Genomic DNA, 19,136 nt, shown 5'->3' on the forward strand with positions numbered 1-19,136 from the left:
TTGATTCGGCATCCAAACAAGGATTTGGTTTATGTGTCTCTCGAATCTCTGTTCATCACAAGTTCCCCCTTCTTTCCTTCCTTGTTTCCTGGAAATTTATTTGTTGAAGAAACAAGAGACCAGAAACTTGCTCCTCTCTGTTTCCCTGATGTCTAGTGTAGTAGTTAGAAAAATATCAAAACTTAATTGATGTCGCGAGAATGAATGGATGAAGGAGTGAAGGACCAAATTCCTCAGCCTGCTACCTGGCTTGGGTGGACTTCCACTTCTTGTCTACCTTTGCTCATTGTCCATCCTTGGAATAGTATCCTCTTGATCAATCCCTCAGTCTCCTGGTCTGCAAAGTGGAGCTGCTAATACCTGCCTTCTGCTCCATTTCCTGGGGAGGTTGTGACAAAGGCTGGGATTTTAAAAATAAAGCCTAAAACAGCTTTGAGCAATTGGTGCTATAAATACCAGACGAGGAATTCTATTATTAAATGTCCTTTGTTCATAGAAGCTCCAGGCAGAGAGGTAAGGTTGAGAAGTGGAACCCCTTGACTTTGTCCTTCCTGCCCTGCTTTGGTGAGTGTGGCCACTAGAGAAGGCAGGGCTAGGGCACGTCCTGGGGTGGGGAGCCCCAGGGCTCCCTTACGACAAGACAGCCCTGCTCTGGCTGGGGCAGGCCTGCAATATCCTATTCCATACCGGCAAAAATAGACTAGCCAGGAGAATGACAGCACTGAGACAACTGTTCCTATTTGGAAGAGTGTCCGAAGGATGTCACTACAGGTGGGGGTACATGTCGGCCCCTAAGAGTGAAGTCCCGCCAGGAAGGGGCCAGGCCCCCACGGTGCCAAGCTGAGGTTTGGGCTGGATGCCTGCCAGCACCTGTGGCCGCAGGGTCTGATCAGGTCACTGGTAACAATGGAGAGCTTCTTGCCTGGAAATTATGCACGTGTTTATTAGTCAATTAGTTTTCATTTCAAACAAAAAGATCAGAGAAGCTCTGATGAGTGGCCAGAAACTACTACAGAGAAGTGAATAGCCAGTGCGGTCAAGTTTCAGGCTCCCCTTCTTAGGAGAAAATTCTCTTCTGAAGCCAGCAGCCAGGTGGTATTGTTTGGGCCCATGCAAGCAGCCAGGAAACAAAAGGAAGGCTTGCCCTTTGGGGCATTTTTCACTGAACCTGCACTAGGCTATATTTGGTACTTCTGCCCATATTCAGCCCCACCCCTTTTACCAGCACTTGTGGAGGCCAATACCTCTGGTCTATAACACAAGGACTCAGCGCCTAGGGTGTGGGCTGTGGGAATTACAAAAATGACAACAGAACATCGGAGTCTGCAAAATGAGCAAATCACTAGGAATTTTTAAAGTAAATTTAAAAGTAATGAGGGCCTAAAAGTACCCATATGTGAAGTGGGAAGTTTTAAGTTTCAGCCTTTTCTGAGCTTTCTGTGTGCCCAAAAGAGGAGCTTATTTTGGAAGTGGAAGAAGTATGGTTTTTTTTTTTCCTCATCAACTCAGAAGTGGTTGAACTGATTTAGCTCAAACTATAAAAAGATGAACACCAAATGCGGCCTGCTACAAGATTTCTGTGTGAAATAGAGTGGAAGCAACTAGAGGGATAAGACCGTGAAAATCTAGTGCCTGGAAGTCATAATGTTCCAGCTGATTTTTCAGATGTCTGGAAGCTGGGTGTGAGGTGAGGGGTTCTGAGTCTAATGGGCAACGAATTCTAATTCAAAATGAAGCCCTCTTTTCTGATAAGAGTTTACCAGAAGCTTTTGAGGATGTGAAATTATTTTTCTAAATATTTTCATCTTATTTTATTTAAGCCACCAGCATATCTAAGCTTTTCATATGTGTTTAACCCAGGTGGTGCTAGTGGTAAAGAACCCACTTGACAATGCAGGAGACCTAAGAGACCCGGGTTTGATCCCTGGGTGGAGACGATCCCCTGGAGAAGGGAATGGCAACCCACTCCATTATTCTCGCCTGGAGAATCCCATGGATAGAAGAGCCTGGCGGGCTACGGTCCATAGGGTCGCAAAGAGTTGGACACAACTGAAGCGAATTAGCACACACACGATGAATTTAACTATGTATTGACCAATTAAAGAAGGGAGTGGTCTAAAGTGGTTAAAAACACAAATTTCAGAGATAGGTAGACCTAGGTTTATACCCTGACTCTTCCATTTACTTGCTGTTTGAGCTTGCTACTGAGCTTTGCTACTGTTTCTGGAGAATCAGATAAATTTACCTCAGAAGGTTGTGGTAGGGTAGACAAGATGATGAACATGAAGTGGAATGGTGCCTGACACATAACGACTCCCCCCAAAATAGTGGTTATAGTAGTATTAATAGTAATATTTATGAAATTGGGGGTTGCCCAAGGGCTTTTCTTCATGCTCTTTTAGACCAAATCATGTAGCTCACTGTTCTTCAAACAAATTTTATGATGACCAGCAGCAAGAAATATATTTTATGGAGTGATTGATACACACATCCGTAGAAGAAGCAAGTTTCACAGAACAATATTCCCCTTTACTATGTAGCATGTGTTCTATGATATTCTAGTCTAAATTCCTATTCTATTCTGTTTGTTTTATTTCTTTTCATTCTTTTTTTTTTTAATTTTTATTTTTACTTTATTTTACTTTACAATACTGTATTGGTTTTGCCATACATTGACATGAATCCACCACGGGTGTACATGCCTTCCCAAACATGAACCCCCTCCCACCTCCCTCCCCATGCTTAAATAGTGATCACAGCCTGGTAAATAGCTTTTACTACTGTATAATGGGTCATGGCCCACAGTTTGTAAAACGCTCACCTAGATGGATCTGGGAAATGCAGTTAGCACACTCAGGATCTGTCTTCTTCTGAATTAACACCTCAGCCAAGGTTTGGATCCAAAATAAATCTTCTGCATTAGAACTCCCTCTGAGAACAATGAATGACAGCTGCAAAGTGGCTAGACACCAGCCCTCATACTTTCACCCCTGGCCTGGCTCCTGGATGATGGCATTCTTTTCTAGACCTGTCTAACAAGTCCAGACCAAGATCCGGGTTTGGCCTGCAGGACCTGCCATGCATTTGAGAATACGAGTGTGTGTGTGTTTGTGCATGTTTATGTGTGTGTATGTGAGAGAGAGTGTTTGTAGGAATCGGGGGAGAGGGGAAGGACTGCCAACTTCTCAGTTTTTCTCGCTGATGTCATCTACCTCTCGGGTTTCTGCCAGGGTGGAGGGGAATGCCCACTCCCTCCGGAGATGCCTGAGACGGCGAGAAGGAGCCAGAGCGCCCACAGTCGCCAGCTCTTGGCTCCACCTCCCAGGTTTGTTTCCTTCGCCTTGACAGAGCCTTGGTCCAGTAAGATGATCTGACCACAGCTGGTCTCCTACACTTAGAACAAGTTGGAAGCAAGAGAACTTGGGGAAGGAATTTGGTTTCACTAAAAATAGCTGCACTATAGACCCTGTGACTTACCACTCCTCACAACAGTCTGCTATGCACCACACGGGGTCCTCTAACCCCTGCCATCACTTTGGATGATTTGCCTGTTCTGCCCGGAGCCCTTGAACCCACGAGGGGCTTAGGGAGCTGGGGGTGCTTTGGCTCAGATGCAGACTCTTGGAAATCTCAAACCTGCATGGTGATGATATGATCAAGAATCTTCCTCCCCCGTGGGAGCGCGTGACTGTTGGCACTCATAACAACAGGTCCCTTTAAGAGTTTGGTCCATGGTGGGATCCAGCTTCTTCCTCACCACTGGGCCCATTGCATCTCCACTTCTAAGGTAGGTGAAACCAAAGTCTTTGGGGGAAATGCTACTGGAATTGTGATACTCTTGGGTAACCTCGGCCCAGTTTTCCTCCGCCTGGGCCAGGGAGGCAAATGTCAGGGCAGGACGTACCTTAGGAATAAAAGTCTGAGTCCATGCTCCCAATCATGATAATGTTTGGCAATTCTTTCCTTTCTTTGTCCCCTCCTGCCCCAAAGCCAAGATATTAGCCAGCAGGAAAGCAGCTCAAATGTTAGATTTAACCCTTTCTTGACTTCTTAACTAAGAGTTGCCTGTTTTTAAAGTTGCCTTGTGCTTTCTGTCCTGTTACTAACGCTGAGAATTTGAACTTGGCCCAGGGCACTGGTTATCTGTGTTTGTCTTTTCTGCTGGTACAGTGACAGAGAGTGACACAGAGCTGCCTAGAGCAGGGATTCCTGTGACTCAGGCAGGCCCTGTGACAGAGGGAATCCATCCCAGGTGCACAAAAGACTTGCCTGGATTCCCTTTCCTCCCTGCAAAACCCCGGTCAGGACACATCTCTGATTTCCAGCTTGTTTATAGCTACAGGCCTTGGGGAAGGAGTTGGAATTGAGGGGAGCTGGAAAATTCTGAGGGTGAGATTAGGAGACCTCTGAGAGAAAAAGAAGTTGCCTTGGCGGTTGGAAGGTTAAGCACTACCAATTTTTTGCTTAAGGTTAACTTTTGACTATTTGCTATGCAAAGTACTATGCCAACATTCCAGCTTGCCAAACCAAGGTGTTTTCATGAAAACGAAGAGACACTTTAGTAACAGATATGCTTACTTTAAACGAAAACTACAATCTTAAAATATTACACGGCTGGCGGAGACAAATCTTTTGACTCAGAATCATCATCTGTGTACATTTTGTAGAAGAATGGATTACGGACGGACACTTGAACATTATATCCCTACTTTTTTTTTTTCCTTTACCCACCTTTGGGGTAGATGAGTGTCTAAATATCATAAACTCGAAAGCTTAAACCTAGGGAATGCCTTAGCAGTCCAGTGGTTAGAATTCTGTGCTCTTACTGCCAAGGACCTAGGTTCAATTCTTGGTCAGGCAACTAGGATCCCACAAGTCACATGGCACGGCCATAAAAACCCCCTTAAATCTAGAGGAAACATCTAGGAAGTCATCTTGTCTGATCCTTAGAGGGGCATGAATTAGGTTGAGTGACCACCTAGTCTGTACCTAGATTGTTGCCTCAGATTTCCCTGTGACCTCAACATGGATACATGGTGGATATTTCCATTTTGAAGCCACGGTTTTATTGACATCACATCTTACTAGTACTTTCTCCTTTCCAATAATACTTTAAGGTTTATTCATGTTGCTTCAAAGCCAGATGAAACTAGAATGTTTTGAAGTATTTTCCCCATGTTGAATTTGTGTAACCATATGGCATCATTAATGCCAGATGCTGGTCTTACCACCCAAATGTGTTGTCACATTTCATCGAAAGTCGTCAGGGGTTTTGCATTCAAATTGGGTATTCATTTTATTGAAACACTCTAGAGAAAGCGATTTGCTGGATGTTGCCTCTAAATAGCATACTTGTCTAGTACTTTGAACAAATGACTCCGCTAAGAAAATCGCCATGAACAAACAACTTTTCAGGAATGGATTTGTCAGTAAAGCAATGCCCAGGAATCACCTGGAAAGATTGTTTAAAAATATAGTTTCTGGGCTGCATCCCTGGAAATTTGGATTCAAAAGGTCTAGGAGTAGAGTCCCAGAACCTGGACTTTTTAGCAAGCCATCCTGATGATTCTGATGCATGGCCAGATTTTGAAGGCTCTGTGAAAGTCAAGGTTGCCCTGCCTTTGTTTCTTTGTCCCACATCTCTTAATGATTTTATGTTGCCTTCAGAAAAAAGTTCATATTTCATTTGGCATTCCCCAGGCCCTCCATGTTCTAGCCCTAACCCACCTTTCCAATCTGATTCCTTGTTTTTCCTCTTCATATCCACCCCCAGTCAAATTGAATTGGCCACTCTTCATTTTACTTCCATGCCTGGGCACTTAACTAATGCCTTTGACTGCCTGTCCTTACTTACATCTCTGCACACCCAAATCTGCCCTATTTCTCATGGTCTAGGCTTCACTGTACGTAAGAAGGACTCTGAGGGTGTCTTTAAAATACCAACTCCTAAAACTCACTTCTGGAGATTCTGATTCAGCAGGCTTAGAGTGCTCAGGAGCCTCAGAGGGTCTGATGCTGGCACGCTTTCAGAGACATTACATCTAGCTCAAATGTCATCTCTTTATAAAATCATTTCTCAAAGCTTTCATGCTTCTCCACTCCAAATCCTAAAGCATTTTGTTTATAGATCATAATATAATATTTCACTCTTTACCTTTTATTTGAATCATTCCTGTACATCATCATTTCTCTCACTCAACAGACGTTCACTGAGTGCCTAATATAAAGGTATATCTTTCCTCGAGAACTCACGCTCCTTGGGAGAAAGGATCTGTGTCCATTTGCCCATATGGACACCTTGAGCCTGACAGTGCAGAGTCAGTGGACATCATCAAGTTTAAATCACTCTGCAGTAGATGAAGCAAGGCAGAAACCATCCCAAGGATAAAGCTTTATTTTCCCTCAGAAATGTGAGTGTGAGGCAGATCCTTTCTGTCTCTATGCCCAAAATCTGAGAGGTATGCACCAGAAGGGGATCTGAGAAGACTTCTGGGGTTGGAAAATCTCAGAGCACAATGATGACTGGGTTCCAGGAAGTCTCTTGGCTTAGGTAGCATGGAAAAGCACCTGGCATTTCTAAATACAGTAGTTCTGCCATAAGGGAGGGACGAGCAGAGGAGGGACAGGAGACACTGGGTGACGGAGATCTGCAGGGACTTCACTGGGGGTACACTTCCCTTCTGTCCTTCACCTGGTATAACAACTGCAGGTCCTCAATCAACCATTATTGAAATTCTGTGGCTGTTTAATTATTTGGAGTTTACTTAAACACATATTAATATGTAATTGTGTAAAAATAATGTATAATTATGTAAAAATACATAACCCACATTACTAGCCTCGTAGGTATCCTTCTATATTTCTATTCTCATATAATTATATAAAACATGCATATGCACACATAAATACGTTTTTTGTTATAGATTATTTTGCAAAAGTTATGTCATGTTACTTAAACATTTCTACATCTTATTCTTCTTGCCATTTACTACCTGTGTGACTTTAGGTTCTCTGGTTTCAGTTTCCTCATCTGGAAAATGAAGATAATAATAGTACTTACCAGTTAGGTTTATTATGAGTATTCACGGAGATAAAATACATAATGCACATAAAATAGAGCTATATAGGAGTGCTTATTATTAGCATTATTACTATTATTCTCATTCAACAAAATATACAAGTCAGCTGAAGTTGCTGGACTTCATTCTTTTTAATGGTTGCTCAGAATTTTGTGATAGAGAACAATTTCTCTATCCATTTGACTTTTAGTGTACATTCACTTTGCTTCCATATTTTTTTTTTTTTTTTGGTCACAAGAAAGCAACATTGCAACCTTCCTATATATATCCTTTTGCTTTGTTGTTCAGTCACTCAGTTGTGTCTGACTCTTTGCAACCCCATGGACTGCAGCACACCAGGCTTCCCTGTCCTTCACCATCTCCCAGAGCTTACTCAAACTCATGTCCATTGAGTCAGTGATGCCATCCAAACATCTCATCCTCTGTCATCCCCTTCTCCTCTTGCTTTCAATCTTTCCCAGCATCAGGGTCTTTTCTAATTAGTTGGCTCTTCACATCAGGTGGCCAAAGTATTGAAGCTTCAGCTTTATCATCAGTCCTTCCAATGAACGTTTAGCATTGATTTCATTTAGGATTGACTGATTTGATCTCAAACCAGACCCTTAACCTGCACTTGTTTTTCTTATTCTGGAAAGGATTCCCAGGAATGGAATAGCTAGGTTAAAAAGTGTATATATATTGTTTTAAATTTCATTAAAGGTCATCATGTTGCTTCCTAAAAAGCATGTAACAAGTACACATATGGGTGTACAACATTTCAGGCAATTCCATCAATGGTTGATCTTTCTGCTGTTTTTAAGCTTCAACAATTGTATGAAAAAGATCATCTCATTGTTATTTTAACTTGAGTTTCTATGGCTACTCATGAGTCTGAGTATCTTTTGAAAAAATTGTTGGCCATTTGGATTTGCTTCTTAGTGGCTCTTCATATCGTTTGCTTATTTTTTGAATGCATTGTTTCTCCTTGTCAGCTTCTAAAATCTCCTCCTGTGTTATTGCTATAAGCCCCTCATATATTACTTGTGTGCAGCTTTGTGTCCAGTTTCTTGTTTTATTGATTTTACTTATTGGGCCTTGTGCCAAAATTTTGAAAAAAATATAATATATATAGTTAAATTTCTTTTATAACTTCTGAATTTTAAGGATTGGTTAAGAGAGTTTTCCTACTCCTAGCAAATTTGGAAAACTCAGCAGTGGCCACAGGACTAGAAAAGGTCAGTTTTCATTCCAATCCCAAAGAAAGGCAATGCCAAAGAATGTTCAAACTACTACACAATTGCACTCATCTCACATGCTAGTAAAGTAATGCTCAAAATTCTCCAAGCCAGGCTTCAGCAATATGTGAACCGTGAACTTCCAGATGTTCAAGCTGGTTTTAGAAAAGGCAGAGGAACCAGAGATCAAATTGCCAACATCCGCTGGATCATTGAAAAAGCAAGAGGGTTCCAGAAAAACATCTATTTCTGCTTTATTGACTATGCCAAAGCCTTTGACTGTGTGGATCACAATAAACTGTGGAAAATTCTGAGAGAGATGGGAATACCAGATCACCTGACCTGCCTCTTAAGAAACCTATATGCAGGTCAGGAAGCAACAGTTAGAACTGGACATGGAACAACAGACTGGTTCCAAATAGGAAAAGGAGTATGTCAAGGCTGTATATTGCTTATTTAACTTATATACTGAGTACATCATGAGAAACTCTGGGCTGGAAGAAGCACAAACTGGAATTAAGATTGCTGGAAGAAATATCAATAACCTCAGATACGCAGATGACACCACCCTTATGGCAGAAAGTGAAGAGGAGCTAAAAAGCCTCTTGATGAAAGTGAAAGAGGAGAGTGAAAAAGTTGGCTTAAAGCTCAACATTCAGAAAACTAAGATCATGGCATCTGGTCCCATCACTTCATGGGAAAGAAATGTGGAAACAGTGGAAACAGTGTCAGACATTATTTTGGGGGGCTCCAAAATCACTGCAGATGGTGATTGCAGCCATGAAATTAAAACATGCTTACTCCTTGGAAGGAAAGTTATGGCCAACCTAGATAGCATATTCAAAAGCAGAGATATGACTTTGCCAACAAAGGTCCATCTAGTCAAGTCTATGGTTTTTCCAGTGGTCATGTATGGATGTTAGAGTTGGACTGTGAGGAAGGCTGAGTACTGAAGAATTGATGCTTTTGAACTGTGGTGTTGGAGAAAACTCTTGAGAGTCCCTTGGGCTGCAAGGAGATCCAACCATTCTAAAGGAGATCAGTCCTGGGTATTCTTTGGAAGGACTGATGTTGAAGCTGAAACTCCAATACTTTGGCCACCTCATGCGAAGAGTTGCCTTATTGGAAAAGACTCTGATGCTGGGAGGGATTGGGGGCAGGAGGAAAAGCGGACAACAGAGGAAGAGATGGCTGGATGGCATCACCGACTTGATGGACATGAGTTTGAGTGAACTCTGGGAGTTGGTGATGGACAGGGAAGCCTGGCGTGCTGTGATTCATGGTGTTGCAAAGAGTCGGACATGAATGAGCGACTGAACTGTATTGAACTAAGAGAGTTTTCCTACTCCTAGGTTGCACATATATTTTCTTAGGTTTTCTTGTAAGACATTTACTGTTTTATATTTAAATATGTCCTTACCTGGAAACTATTGATTTTTGGTATAATAGAGGTCCAATTTTTTTTCACATATTTAGTTTTATTTATTTGGTTGTGCCAGGTCTTAGTTGCAGCATGCGGGATCTTTTTTTTTTTTTTTTTTAAGTTGTGGCATGTGAGACTAGTTTCCAACCAGGAATCAAACACAGGTCCCCTGCATTGGGAGCATGGAGTCATAGCCACTGGACCACCAGGGAAGTCCAAAGTCTAACGGTTTATTCTTCCAAATTAATAGCTAGTTCCATCTCTATTGTTCATTAACAATCCATCTTTTTTCCACTAAAATAAAATAATACTTTTGCCATGTATTAAATGTTTATGTATGGGATTTAATTCTTTATTCTCTACTTGATTCCTCTGTTCTAATTGCCTATTGTTCCCATGCCACTACCATGTTTTGACTTCATTATGGTGACATTAGGGTATATCTGATACCTGGTTAAAATATTTTTCTCTCATTATTCTTACTTTTCATGGCTATTCTAAGATTTTTATTTTTCCATACAAATATTAAGGTTATGTATACACATCTTCCTCAACTTATGATGGGGTTGCTGAGTTGCTTCAGTCATGTCCGAGCCTATGGACTGCAACCTGCAAGGCTCTTCTGTCCATGGGACTCTCCAGGTAAGAGTACTGGAATGGGTTGCCATTTCCTACCAGCAGATCTTCCCGACCCAAGGATTGAACTTATGTCTCTTACATCTACCTGCATTTGCAGGTGGGTTATTTACCACTAGCACCACCTGGAAAACTCTATGATGGGGTTCAGTTGAGTTCAGTCACTCAGTCGTGTCAGACTCTTTGTGAATCTATGGACTGTAGCACGCCAGGCTTCCCTGTCCATCACCAACTCCCAGAGCTTGCTCAAACTCATGTCCATCGATGTGGTGATGCCATTCAACCACCTCATCCTCTGTCAACCCTTTCTCTTCCTGCCTTCAATCTTTCCCAGCATCAGGGCCTTTTCCAATGAGTCAGTTCTTCGCATCAGGTGGCCAAAGTATTGTAGCTTCAGCTTCAGCATCAGTCCTTCCAGTGAGTATTCAGGACTGATCTCCTTTAGAATGGACTGGTTTGATCTCCTTGCAGTCCAAGAGACTCTCGAGTCTTCTCTAAAACCACAGTTCAAAGGCATCAGTTCTTTGATGCTCAGCTTTCTTTATGGTCCCACACTCACACCCATACATGACTACTGGAAAAGCCATAGCTTTGACTAGATGGACCATTGTCAGCAAAATTCCCTTGTGGCTCAGCAATGCAGGAGACCTGGGTTCAATCCCTGGGTTGGGAAGATCCCCTGAGAAGGAAAAGGCTACCCATCCCAATATTCTGGCCTGGAGAATTCCATGAACTGTACAGTCCATGGGGTCACAATGAGTCAGACATGACTGAGTGACTTTCAAAAAAAAAAGAAGGAACCTGGAACGTTGATTCAACAAAAAGAGAGAGGCGATCCTCTCCTCTTGATTGTCCATGGTCAAGCAACTGCACGATGGGGTTATACCCTGATAAATCCATTGTAAGTTGAAAATACCCTGTTGGAAACACATTTAATACACCTAGCCCTGCATAGTATCATAACCCAGTCTACCTTAAACATGTTCAGAATACTTACATTAGCTTATAGTTGGACAAAATCATCTAACACAAAACCTGATTTATAATAAATTGTGGAATATCTCAGGGCTTCCCAGATGGCTCAATGGTAAATAATCTACCTGCCAATGCAGGAGCTGCAGGAGACAGGGATTTGATCCCTGGGTCCGAAAGATCCCCTGGAGTAGGAAATGGCAACCCACTCCAGTATCCTCGCCTGGGAAATAGAGGAACCTGGTGGGCTACAGTCCAGGGGGCCGCAAAGAGTGTACTGAGCGACGGAGCACACACACAATTTTGATATCTCATGTAATTTATTGAATACTGTAGGGAAAGTGAACAACAGAATGGTTGTATGAGTACAGAACGGCTGTAAACATATGGATTATTCATGCTTGTGATCATCTGACTGACTAGGAGCTGCAGTGGGGGCTGGTGCCCAGCATCTCTAGAGAGTATGGGACCACATAGTTCTAGCCCATGAAAAGATCAGAATTCAAAATTTGAATTACAATTTCTAGTGAATATATATTACTTTTGCACCATTGTATGATCAATAACTCATAAGTCGAAGCACCATAAATGGGGGACCATCTGCAAAAATAAATTTCCTCTCTTTTCCTTGAAAAATCATGTTGGGAATGTAAATTGGAATTTTAAAAAGAATATTGGTTTTGTGAACATTGATATTTTATGATATAAAATCTTATAATTCTTTAATTCATTCCCTTTTTCCAGATTTTGTTTTATGTCCTTCAGTCAGCTATTATAATTTCTTCCTACTGGCCTGATGATTTTCTTGTTATATAGGTTTTTATCATTATTACAAATATAATTTTTCCCATTTTCATATCTTGGTGTTGATTGCTTGAATAGGGAAATGTTATCTGTTTTGTATAGTAACCTTGTATTCTTTACCATATCAAATTCTCTAAATAAGTCTCACAGATTTTATTAGAGTGTTCTGTTTGGGTAGCTGTACAAATATACCACTAGCAGACAAAGAAATAGATGTCTTTTCTGATATTTGTTAATTCTTTCCCTCTTTTTTGGGTCTTTTTTATAAGCTAGAATCCCCAAGGCAATGTTGAATAGTAATGAGGATAAGAAGCATTCTTGTTGACTTCTGAATTTTATTTGAAGAGGTCAGTGTTTTGCCATTTGAGATAATATTTGGCATCCTTTTTTGGTAAATAATCTGTATTATTTTAAGAAATTACCTTCTAATCCTGTTTCACTTAGAAATGTATTATGAGTGCAGCCGAATTTTATCAGTTGACTTTGAAGCCTTTCTTGATACCATTATTCAACCAGTTTTTTTAAAATTTACTAATGTAGTGAATTATGTTGATAGATTTGCTGATATTGAACCTCCTTTGCATTTCCAAATGTAATACTGTATATCAGTAATTTCTGTGAAACAAACCAGCCAAAATCTCAGTGGCTTCAAAAACAACAATCATTTCTTCCTGTTCATGGTTTCTTCAGGCTAGTTGGGGTCTTGTTAGTCTAGTCTGGGCTCAGCCAAGTGGCTCTGCTTGTCGCTTGCAGGTCTGTTGGTCTGATGGGGCTGCTTTGCTTCAGGGAGTGGTGGCTGGAACAACTTTGCCTCAGGTGATTCTTATCCTCCTCCTGGGGCAAGCAGGCAGCCCAGGCTGTTTCAAAGTGACTGCAGACACACAAGAAAGGAGGCAGAAGTGCGTAAGGCCTCTTGAAGTGTAGGCTGGGGACTGGTACCCTTGGACCTCATTTTATTCCCTCAAAGTCATTTGGCTTCTCTGGTGGCTCAGTGGTAAAGAATTCACCTGCTAATGCAGGAAAGGCAGGATTGATCCCTGGGTTGGGAAGATCCCCTGGAGAAGGAAATGGCAACTCACTCCAGTGTTCTTGCCTGGGAAATACCATGGACAGAGGAGCCTGGTGGGCTATAGTCCATGGGGTCGCAAAAGGTCGAACATGACTGAGTGACTGAACAACAACAAAGTTAAGGGGCGGGGAAATATATACCATGTTGATGGCAGAAACTCCAAAATCACATGAAAAAATTCTTGGACACAAGGAGGGCTGAAGAATTATGGCCCTCGGTAGCCATAACTTTACTGAAAGATTGTTGGATTATATTTGCAAGTGTTGTATTCAAAATGTCAGCATCTACATTTTAAAAGTGTTTATGGATTTCTTCTTGGTAGCCTCCTTTGTAGATTTGGTTATTTAATTAAATTGGATTCCTAGAAAAGAATTAAGGGGGTTCCCATTAACCTATTCTATAGATGACCCCAGCAGCTTTCTCCACTGAAGGGACCAGTGGCTGCAGGAGTGCAAGGCACAAACCTAGACCCCTCCCCCGCCCCCACACAGCTGACCCATGCCACTGTGTGTGCTCTCAGGGCTAGACCCTCCAGCTGTGCTCTCGCACACTGCTGGCCTGACACCCATCACCGGCCTTCACTGCCATGTGTGCATCTGTGTTGACATCCTACAGCCATGGAAGTGTATGCTGATAGCCAGGACCCCTGCAGCTGCTTGTGGGCCTGGATCTGGCCCTTTCTCCTATCACTAACCTGCACCACTAAGCTCACCTGCAGCTAAGCCCAGCATTTATGCACCTGTACACCTCCAATCTGGTTTCCACTGCCATGAATCAAAAACAATAAAATACTTAGCAATAAATTTAACCAAAAATCTATTTACAAAGCTAAAAGACATTGATGAAAGAAACTCCAAAAGATAAAAGTAAATAGAATGATATTCTACATTCATGAATCCAAGGTGTTAATATTGCTAAAATGTCCATACTACACAAAGCCATTCATTGCAACCCCTATCAAAACGGGGAGGGAGGTGGGAGGGGGGTTTAGGATGGGGAACACGTGTACACCCATGGTGGATTCATGTTGATGTATGGCAAAACCAATAAAATATTGTAAAGTAATTAGCCTCCAATTAAAATAAATAAATTTAAATTTAAGAAAATGTCAATGGCACTTATAACAGAAAAAAAAAATCCTGAAATTCATATGGTATCACAAAAGACCATGAATAGACAGAGAAATCTTGAGCTAGAAGAGAGCTGGAGTCCTCACTCTTGTTGATTTCAAACTATATTACAAAATTATAATGATCAAAACAGTATGGCATTGGCATAATCAAGGAAACAGACTTGAGAGGCCACTAAGGAGACTAGAATATTCAGTGGAGAATGGATAGTCTGTCTCTTCAATAAACAGTATTGGGAAAACTAGACACCCATATGCAAAAGAATGAAATTGGACCTCTATCTTACACCACTCACAAATGTTAACTCACAATGGTTTAAGGACTTAATTGTAAGACCTGAAACTGTAAAATTCAAGAAATCTCCTAGACCTTGGTTATGGCAATGATTTTTGGGGTATGGCACCAAAAGCATAGGCAACAAATTCAAAAATTAACCAGTGGAATCATATTAAATCAAAAAGCTTCTGCATAGCAAAAGAAACAATCAGCAAAATGAAAAGACAGCCTATGGAATGGGAGGAAGTATTTCCAAATCATGTATCTGATGAGGGATTAATATACAAAATCTATAAAGAACTCATACAACTCAATAGTGAAAACACCCAAACAATCCAATTAAAAAATAAGCAAAACACCTGAATGGACATTTTTTTCACAGAAGACATACATGTGGGCAACAGGTATAGGAGGAGGTGCTCGAAGTCACTAATCATCAGGGAAATCCAAATCAAAACCAAAATGAGATGTCACCTCACATCTGTGTGATTGACTACCATCAAAAAAACAACAGATAACTAATGCTGATAATGATATAGAGAAAAGGGAACTCTGGTGCATTCTTATAGGAATATAAATTGGTACAGCCACTATAGAAAACAGTATGGAAGTTCCTCAAAAAAATTAAAAAGAAACTGCCATATTATCTAGCAATTTGACTTCTGGGTATATATCTGAAGGAGATGAGATTACTATCCTGAAGTGATATCTGCATTCCCATGTTCATTCCAGCATTATTCACAATAGGCAGGACATGGAAATAACTCACATGTTCACTAATGGATGAATGGATAAAGAAGATGTGGTATATATATATATATATACACACACAATGGAATATAATTTGGCCATAAAAAGAAGGAAACCCTGCCATTTGTGACAAGATGGAAGAACCTTGATGGCATTATGCTAAGTGAAATAAGTCAGGTAGAGAAAGATATGGCATCCGGTCCCATCACTTCATGGCAAATATATGGGGATAAAGTGGACACGGTGGCAGAGTTTATTTTCTTGGCCTCCAAAATCACTGTGGATGGTGACTGTGGCCAGGAAATTAGAAAAACAATTGCCCCTTGGAAGAAAAGCTATGACAAGCTTAGAGTATTAAAAAGCAGAGACATCACTTCACCGACAAAAGTCCATATAGTTAAAGCTATGGTTTTTCCAGTAGTCATGTACAGATATGAGAGTTGGACCTTAAAGAAGGCTGAGCACCAAAGAACTGATACTTTTGAATTGTGGGTCTTGGAAGATTCTTGAGAGTCCCTTGAGCAAAGAGATCAAACCAGTCAATCCTAAAGGAAATCAACCCTGAATACTCATTGGAAGGACTGATGAGGAAGCTGAAGCTCCAATACTTTGGCCACCTGATGGGAAGAGCTAATTCACTGGAAAAAAACTCTGATGCTGGGAAAGATTGAGGGCAAGAGGAGAAGGGGGCAACCGAAGATGAGATGGTTGGATGGCATCACTGATTGAATGGACATGAGTTTGAGCAAACTCCGGGAGATAGTGTAGGACAGGAAAGTCTGGTGTGCTGCAGTCCACGGGGTCACAAAGAGTAAAACATAACTTAGCAACTGAACAACAATGAACAACAATAGAGAAAGACAAATACTATGTGATCTCTCACTCTCTCACAAACACATATACACATAGAAAGAACTGACACAATGTTATTTGTCAATTATATCTCAATAAAGCTGAGGGGAAAAGAATTGAAGAGCTTTCCTTCTATTTTATGGCTTGGAGCAATTCCAATCATATTAACATTACTTTTTTTTTTTTTAAGTTGAATTGAATCAAATGAGCCACTCTGTTATGATGACTTTTTCAGTGGTAGATATTTATTCACTTTTTTCCATCTCTTTTTTTGATAATTGACCTATTCAACACTTCTTGTTGGGTTAATTTGGGCTTCTGAAGAATCATGCTTTTTTCCTAAATTTTCAAATTTGCTGCTATAGAGTTTAATGTAGTGTCATTTATAATTATTTAAATCTTTTATGTATGCTTTTCCAATTCCAATGTTGTCGATATTTATTCTCCCCTTTTTCTTAATGAGGCTTGCAAGAAAGTTACCTGTTTTGCATGTCTTTTCAAAGAGCAAGTTTTGGTTATCTCATTAATTCCACTTTTTTTTTTTTTTTTTGCTGCTAAAAAGACTTTTCCTAGTTTTTGTTATTTGTTTAATTTCTGGTTCTTTTCCACATATCTTGAGATGAATACTAAGTTCCTTTATGTTTGCATCTTTGTTCATTAATACTGAGATTGAAGAAGATAATTATTTTTTCTGAATAAGGTATTTACTGTGCCAAGTAGATTTTATTTTATTTTTTTTTATTTCTGAGTGGTTGTTTATTTTATTTTATTTTATTTTTACTTTACTTTATTTTACTTTACACTTTCTAGATAGTTTTTAATTTCACTTTTTATCCAGTGGTGTTTTGGAGTGTATTTCTTAATTTCCAAAACAGTTATTCTTTGCATCTTTTACATTATGTAAATTTTATAGCTATTATGCTCAGAAAAATCTATTATCTTTAAAAAATATTACTGCCTTTCCTCTGTGTCTTCCCTCTTCTAGAAGACTATTCATCAAGATCTACAACTCTCATATTTTCCTTCATGATTCCATGTCTTGGTGTTTTTGACTTCGTGCTCCGTGATTCTTCTTTCACTTTCTCTATTGGTGACTATTGAGTCTCAGCAGTGACCATCCTCTCCTTCAATTCATCCCTGGACTGTAGTTGGGGAATTGCATTTTGTAGTTCTAGAAAGTCTCTTTTTAGTTACACTTGAATCTCTGTATGAGTTCTTCTTTTGTTGTTATAGTTGTTGTGGTTGTTCAAGTTGGCATCTGTCTATCTCCCAATCAGTTTATTTCTTTAGACATGCATTGCTTCATCAACCTGCCACTGGGTGCTGGACAAACAGACATGTTTATAAAGGATTTAGTTGTTCACCCATAGCAGTCAGCTCATGGTGGAAGAGGGTCTCTGAGAGTCCCACAGAGGCTAGGAGGTCCTTAAGTGGTGAGAAACTAAGTACCTGAAGAAAGCTGCCCTCTTCCCAGGTCTCCTTGCAGAGTCCTCCTCTGCTCCTTAATTCATTCCTTTTTGGACTCTAGGAGGCCCAGGTGTGAAAGTGAAAGTTGCTCAGTCCTGTCTGACTCTTTGCAACCTATACAGTCCATGAAATTCTCCAGGCCAGAATACTAGAGTGGGTAGCTGTTCCCTTCTCCAGGGGATCTTCCCAACTCAGGGATCGAACCCAGGTCTCCCCCATTGCAGGAGGATTCTTTACCAGCTAAGCTACTAGGGAAGCCCTAGGAGGCCTAGGAGACTAGGAATATAGGTCTGATACTGTTTCCTGGTCTCCTTGCACCAGGCTTTCCTGGGGCTGCATCCAGCTTTGCTCAGCAATCAAAGGATTTTGCTGAGACTCCCACAATGCCTAGGGCTTCGCTCATATTTGGTAGCTTTTTGGTTAAGGAGAGCCAGGCAGCCTGGAGTTAAGGATGGAAACAACTCATGCTTAGGTCGCTGTCTTCTCAGGATCTTCTGTGGTTTCTGAAGAAAAAGAAGAAAGCCTTTTATATGATTGTACCTTAGTTACACTGAGTCCCAGAGAGTTGCTCTTTAATAACACAGGGCTAGTGATGAGGCTTGGAGTGGAACCTATATCAGTTTGGGAGAAATCGTGAAAATAAAACTGAGATGTCACAGTAAGAAGGGATCTATCTATTTATATATACATATTTATAAAAAGTGGGATTAGCTAGGAGAGTGAAAGTCCAGAAGGTTCATGCCAGAGGATCAAAAATGTCTCTAATAACTGCAGGTCACCTGCAATACAGGAGACCCCGGTTGGATTCCTGGGTTGGGAAGACCCGCTGGAGAAGGGATAGGCTATCCACTCCAGCTTTCTTGGGCTTCTGTGGTGGCTCAGCTGGTAAAGAATCCGCCCACAATGCGGGAGACCTGAGTTCGATCCCTGGGTTGAGAAGATCCCCTGGAGAAGGGAAAGGCTACCCACTCCAGTATTCTGGCCTGGAGAATTCCATGGACTGTATAGTCCATGGAGTTGCAAAGAATCAGACACGACTGAGCAACTTTCACTTTCATGAAGCATTGGAGGGGATGAGGAAGTCAGAATTTACTGGAGTTCTGAGAAGTTACCAGGTCCTAATGCAAAAGGTGACCTGGAAGTGGAAGCTCAGAGAGAAAGATGTGTGAAGTCACACTGAATGTCACAGCGTCCCAAGAACAGTGACTTTGCTTCATTCCCACCTTCTAAGTCTGTTTCTCTCAGTGGCAAACTCTACCCTGGAACCACAAAGTGAAGGGGCTTCTGGGTAACCTAGTTCCTGGCCTTGGTCAGGAGTGACAGTGGTCACTGAGTTGACAACAAACAGTTGAGCTCAGTATTCCAGCAGGAAGAGCAAAGAGGAGCAGGGTAGGACTATGGCTGTAGAGAAGTGGCCTCTTCAGAGACTCCTCTGCCTTTGGCCCCAATGCCATAGCCCTCTTG

At 41.1% G+C, this 19,136-nt stretch overlaps 1 protein-coding gene across 1 annotated transcript in view; it reads left to right on the forward strand.

Annotated features, from left to right (window-relative positions):
* The first annotated feature begins 3,487 nt into the window (after positions 1-3,487).
* Positions 3,488-19,136, forward strand: part of FGF13 (fibroblast growth factor 13) — a 577,215-nt gene continuing 561,566 nt past the window's right edge. Inside the window, exon 1 of the mRNA XM_027962875.2 lies at positions 3,488-3,787. The gene's annotated coding sequence lies outside the window, so the exon portion shown is untranslated. The remainder of the gene's footprint in view (positions 3,788-19,136) is intronic.

The sequence above is a fragment of the Ovis aries genome, chromosome X (assembly GCF_016772045.2).
Source record: "Ovis aries strain OAR_USU_Benz2616 breed Rambouillet chromosome X, ARS-UI_Ramb_v3.0, whole genome shotgun sequence".
NCBI classification, from domain to species: domain Eukaryota; kingdom Metazoa; phylum Chordata; class Mammalia; order Artiodactyla; family Bovidae; genus Ovis; species Ovis aries.